Here is a 6,871-nt window from a genome sequence, read left to right as displayed (position 1 = left end):
TTTTTTTTTTTTTTTTGAGACGGAGTCTTGCTCTGTGCCCCAGGCTGGAGTGCAGTGGCGCGATCTCGGCTCACTGCAAGCTCCGCCCCCCCGGGTTCACGCCATTCTCCTGCCTCAGCCTCCCAAGTAGCTGGGACTACAGGCGCCCACCACCTCGCCCGGCTAATTTTCTTGTATTTTTAGTAGAGACGGGGTTTCACCGTGTTAGCCAGGATGGTCTCGATCTCCTGACCTCGTGATCCGCCCGTCTCGGCCTCCCAAAGTGCTGGGATTACAGGCTTGAGCCACCGCGCCCGGCCGCATTTCCCCAACTTTTATGAGGTTGAGCATATTTCCTTTTTATTGATGATATGGACTTCTTTCCTTTGTGAACTATCAATTCATGTGTCTTGTCCATTTTTCTACTGTGTGACAATAGAAAATTTCCTTCAATCCCCTTTTTTCCGTTACTGGTTTTCTCTGGGAGAGGGGTATGGTGGTAGTTTAATATCAGTTCTGCAATTTATGTTGCAAATATATTATTTTTCTTCCTTATTGTCTGAGGCAAAAACCTCCAAAACAATGTTGAATAATCATAACATTGTCTACTTGTCTACTTAAAAGAAATAGCTCTAATATTCCTGATTATAAAAACCAGCAGGACACATTAGGTTAAACAGTCTTTATGATATTGAAGTCATTTCATTCTATTCTTATTCCTTCATTAGGAATGGCTATCCCACTATCACATATTCTTTTTCATCATGTCAATTAATTGCATCAAGTTCTTCAGTGTTAAAATATTCATTAAGGAATAGGAACAGCTCTGGTCTACAACTCCCAGCAAGATCAACGCAGAGGTCAGGTGATTTCTGCATTTCCAACTGAGGTACCTGGTTCTTCTCACTGGGACTGGTTGGATACTGGGTGCAGCCCATGGAGGGCGAGCCGAAGCAGGGCAGGGTGTCGCCTCATTCAGGAAGCACAAGGGGCCAGGGGATTTCCCTTTCCTAGCAAAGGGAAGCTGTGAATGACTGCACCTGGAGGAGCGGTACACTGCTGCCCAAGTACTGCGCTTTTCCCACAGTCTTTGCAACTGGCAGAACAAGAGATCCACTCCCATGCCTGGCTTGGCAGATCCCATGCCAATGGAGCCTTGCTTGCTGCTAGCACAGCAGTCTGAGATCGACCTGGGACGTGGGAGCATGGTTGGGGGGAGGAACGTCCACTACTGCTGGGGCTTGAGTAGGCAATTCTATGCTCACAGTGTAAACTAAGTGGCAGGGAAGCTCAAACTGGACAGAGTCCACTGCAGCTCAGCAAGGCCTACTGCCTCTCTAGATTCCACCTCTGTGGGCAGGGTATATCTGAACAAAAGGCAGCAGACAGCTTCTCCAGACTTAAACATCCCTGCCTGACAGCTCTGAAGACAGCAGTGGTTCTCCCAGCATGGCGTTCGAGCTCCGATAATGGAGAGACTTCCTCCTCAAGTGGGTCCCTGATCCCTATGTAGCCTGACTGGGAGACACCTCCCAGTAGGGGCTGACAGACACCTCATACGGGGGGTGCCCCTCTGGGCAAAGCTTCCAGAGGAAGGATCAGGCAGCACTATTTGCTGTTCTGCAGCCTCTGATGGTGATACCCTGGCAAACAGGGTCTGGAGTGGACCTCCGCAAACTCCAACAGACCTGCAGCTGAGAGGCCTGTTAGAAAGAAAACTAACAAACAGAAAGGAATAGCATCAATGTCAACAAAAAGGACATCCACACCAAAACCCCATCTGTAGGTCACCATCATCAAAGAGCAAAGGTAGATAGAACCACAAAGATGAGGAGAAACCAGAGCAGAAGGGCAGAAAATGCCAAAAACCAGAATGCCTCTTTTCCTCCAAAGGAACACAACTCCTCGCCAGCAAGGGAACAAAACTGGATGGAGAACGAGTTTGACAAGTTGACAGAAGTAGGCTTCAGAAGGTCGGTAATAAAAACTTCTCCGAGCTAAAGGAACATGTTCTAACCCATTGCAAAGAAGCTAAAAATCTTGAATGGCTTTTTCATTCATAAAAACGAATGGCTAACTAGAATAACCAGTGTACAGAAGAGCTTAAATGACCTGACGGAGCTGAAACCACAGCACTAGAACTTCGTAAAGCATACACAAGCTTCGATAGCTGATTCGATCAAGTGGAAGAAAGGATATCAGTGATTGAAGATCAAATTAAGGAAATAAATTAAGAAGACAAGATTAGCAAAAATAAGCAAACAAAGCCTCCAAGAAATATGGGACTCTGTGAAAAGACCAAATCTACATTTGATTGGTGTACCTGAAAGTGAGGGGGAGAATGGAACCAAGATAGAAAACACTCTTCAGGATATTATCCAGGAGAACTTCCTCAACCTAGCAAGGCAGGCCAACATTCAAATTCTGGAAATACACAGCACACCACAAAGATACTTCTAAAGAAGAGCAACCCCAAGACAAATAATCATCACGTTCACCAAGGTTGAAATGAAGGAAAAAATGTTAAGCGCAGCCAGAGAGAAAGGTCGGGTTACCACAAAGGGAAGACCATAAGACTAACACCGGATCTCTTGGCAGAAACCTGACAAGTCAGAAGAGAGTGGAGGCCAATATTCAACATTATTAAATAATTTTCAACCCAGAATTTTATATCCAGCCAAACTAAGCTTCATAAGTGAAACAGAAATAAAATCCTTTACAGACAAACAAATGCTGAGGGATTTTGTCAACACCAGGCCTGCCTTGTAAGAGCTCCTGAAGGAAGCACTAAACATGGAAGGAACAACCAGTACCAGCCACTGCAAAAACATGCCAAATTGTACAGACCATCAATGCTATGAAAAAACTGCATCAATTAACGGGCAAAATATCCAGCTAGCATCATAATTACAGGATCAAATTCACACATAACAATATTAATCTTAAATGTAAATGGGCTAAATGCCCCAGTGAAAAGACACAGACTGGCAAATTGGATAAACAGTCAAGACCCATCGATGTGCTGTATTCAGGAGACTCATGTCACGTGCAAAGGCACACATAGGCTCAAAATAAAGGGATGGAGGAAGATCTACCAAGCAAATGGAAAGCAAAAAAAAAAAAAAGGCAGGGGTTGCAATCTGGTCCCTGATAAAACAGACTTTAAACCAACAAAGATGAAAAGAAACAAAGAAGGCCATTACATAATGGTAAAGGTATCAATTCAACAAGAAGAACTAACTATCCTAAATATATATGCACCCAATACAGGAACACCCAGATTCATAAAGCAAGTTTGTAGAGACGTACAGAGACTTAGACTCCCACACAATAATAATGGGAGACTTTAACACCCCATTGTCAATATTAGATCAACGAGACAGAAAATTAACAAGGATATCCAGGACTTGAACTCAGCTCTGGACCAAGCAGACCGAATAGACATCTACAGAACTCTCCATCCCAAATCAACAGAATATACATTCTTCTCAGCACCACATCGCACTTATTTGAAAATTGACCACATAATTGGAGGTAAAACACTCCTCAGCAAGTGTAAAAGAACAGAAATCACAACCAGCTGTCTCTCAGACCACAGTGCAATCAAATTAGAACTCAGGATTAAGAATATCACTCAAAACCGCACAACTACATGGAAACCGAACAACCTGCTCCTGAGTTACTACTGGATACATAACGAAATGAAGGCAGAAATAAAGATGTTCTTTGAAACCAATGATAACAAAGACACAACAAACCATAATCTCTGGGACACATTTAAAGCAGTGTGTAGAGGGAAATTTATAGCACTAAATGCCCACAAGAGAAAGCAGGAGAGACCTAAAATCAACACCTTCACATCACAATTAAAAGAACTAGAGAAACAAGAGCAAACAGATTCAAAAGCTAACAGAAGACAGACAAGAAATAACTAAGATCAGAGCAGAACTGAAGGAGATAGAGATGCAAAAAACCCTTAAAAAAAAAATCAATGAATCCAGGAGCTGGTTTTTTTTAAAGATCAACAAGATAGGCTGCTAGCAAGACTAATAGTAAAGAGAGAAGAATCAAATAGACACAATAAAAAATGATAAAGGGGATATCACCACCGATCCCACAAAAATACAAACTACCGTCAGAGAACACTATAAGCACCTCTACACAAATAAACTAGAAAATCTAGAAGAAATGGATAAATTCCTGGACACATATACCCTCCCAAGACTAAACCAGGAAGAAGCTGAATCCCTGAATAGACCAATAACAGGTTCTGAAATTGAGGCAATAATAGCCTACCAACCAAACAAAAGTCCAGGGCTAGACGGATTCACAGTCAAATTCTACCAGAGGTACAGAAAGGAGCTGGTACCATTCCTTCTGAAACTATTCCCATCAATAGAAAAAGAGGGAATCCTCCCTAACTCATTTTATGAGGACAAAAAAAGGGAATTTTAGGCCAATATCCTTGATGAACATCGATGTGAAAATCCTCAATAAAATAATGGCAAACCGAATCCAGCAGCACATCAAACAGCTTATCCACCATGATCAAGTGGGTTTCATCCCTGGGATGCAAGGCTGGTTCAACATACACAAATCAATAACCGTAATCCATCACATAAACACAACCAATGACAAAAATCAAATGATTATCTCAATAGATGCAGAAAAGGCCTTCAACAAAATTCAACAGCCCTTCATGCTAAAAACTCTCAATAAACTCGGCATCGATGGAATGTATCTCAAAATAATAAGCACTATTTATGACAAACCCACAGCCAATATCATATTGAATGGGCAAAAACTGGAATCATTCCCTTTGAAAACTGGCACAAGACAAGGATGCCCTCTCTTACTACTCCTATTCAACATAGTATTGGAAGTTCTGGCCAGGACACTCAGGCAAGAGAAAGCAATAAAGGGTATTCAAATAGGGAGAGAGGAAGTCAAATTGTCTCTGCCTGCAGATGACATGATTGTCTGCTTAGAAAACCCCATTGTCTCAGTCCCAAATCTCAAGCTGATAAGCAACTTCAGCAAGGTCTCGGAATACAAAATCAATGCAAAAGTCACAAGCATTCCCATACACCAATAACAGAAAAAGAGCCAAATCTTGAGTGAACTGTCATTCACAATTACTACAAAGAGAATAAAATATCTAGGAATACAACTTACAAGGGATGTGAAGGACCTCTTCAAGGAGAACTATTAGCCATTGCTCAAGGAAGTGAGAGAGGACACAAACAAATGGAAAAACATTCCATGCTGATGGATAGAAAGAATCAATATTGTGAAAATGGCCATACTGTCCAAAGTAACTTATGGATTCAATGTTATCCCCATCAAGCTACCACTGACTTTCTTCACAGAATTGGAAAAAACTACTTTAAACTTCATATGGAACCAAAAAGGAGCCCGTATAGCCAAGACAATCCTGGGCAAGAAGAACAAAGCTGGAGGCATCATGCTACCTGAGTTCAAATTTTACTACAAGAATACAGTAATGAAAACAGCATGGTACTGGTACCAAAACAGATATAGACCAATGAAACAGAACAGAAGCCTCAGAAGTAACACCACACATCTACAACCGTCTGATCTTTGACAAACCTGATACACATAAGCATTGGGGAAAGATTCTCTATTTAATAAATGATGTTGGGAAAACTGGATAGCCACATGCAGAAAACTGAAACTGGATCCCTTCCTTACACCTTATACAAAAATCAACTCAAGATGGATCAAAGACTTAAATGTATGACCTAGGACCATAAGACTCCTAGAAGAAAACCTAGGCAATATCATTCAGGACGTAGGCATGGGCAAAGACTTCATGTCTACAACACCAAAAGCAATGGCAACAAATGCCAAAATTGACAAATGGGATCTAATTAAACTAAAGAGCTTCTGCACAGCAAAAGAAACTATCATCAGAATGAACAGGCAACCTACAGAATGGAGAAAACTTTTGCAATCTATCCATCTGACAAAGGGCTAATATCCAGAATCTACAAAGACCTTAAACAAATGTACAAGAAAAAAATAAACAACCTCATCAAAAACTGGACAAAGGATATGAACAGACACTTCTCAAAAGAAGACATTTATGCAGCCAACAGACATGTGAAAAAATGCTCATCATCACTGGTCATTAGAGAAATACAAATCAAAACCACGATGAGATACCATCTCATGCCTGTTAGAATGGCAATCATTAAAAAGTCAAGAAACAAAAGATGCTAGAGAAGTTGTGGAAAAATAGGAACGCTTTTACACTGTTGGTGGGAGTATGAATTAGTTCAACCATTGTGGAAGACAGTGTGGAGATTCCTTGAGGATCTAGAACTAGAAATACCATTTGACCCAGCAATCCCATTACTGGGCATATAACTAAAGCATTATACATCTTTCTATGATAAAGACACATGCACACGTACATTTATTGCAGCACTATTCATAATAGCAAAGACTTGGAACCAACCCAAATGCCCATCAGTGATAGACTGGATTAAGAAAATGTGGCACATATACACCATGGAATACTATGCAGCCATAAGAAAGGATGAGTTCATGTCCTTTGCAGGGACATGGATGAAGCTAGAAACCATCATTCTCAGCAAACTATCACAAGATTAGAAAACCAAACACTGCATGTTCTCATTCATAAGTGGGAGTCGAACAATAAGAACACATGGGGCTGGGCGTGGTGGCTCATGCCTGTAATCCCAGTACTTTGGGAGGACAAGGTGGGCAGATCACCTGAGGTCAGGAGTTCAAGACCAGCCTGGCCAACATGGCAAAACCCCATCTCTACTAAAAATACAAAAATTAGCTGGGCATGGTGGCATGCACCTGTAATCCCAGCTACTTGGGAGGCTGAGGCAGGAGAATC

The sequence above is a fragment of the Theropithecus gelada genome, chromosome 5 (genome assembly GCF_003255815.1).
Source record: "Theropithecus gelada isolate Dixy chromosome 5, Tgel_1.0, whole genome shotgun sequence".
NCBI lineage: Eukaryota > Metazoa > Chordata > Mammalia > Primates > Cercopithecidae > Theropithecus > Theropithecus gelada.
Note: the sequence above shows the minus strand (reverse complement) of the source record.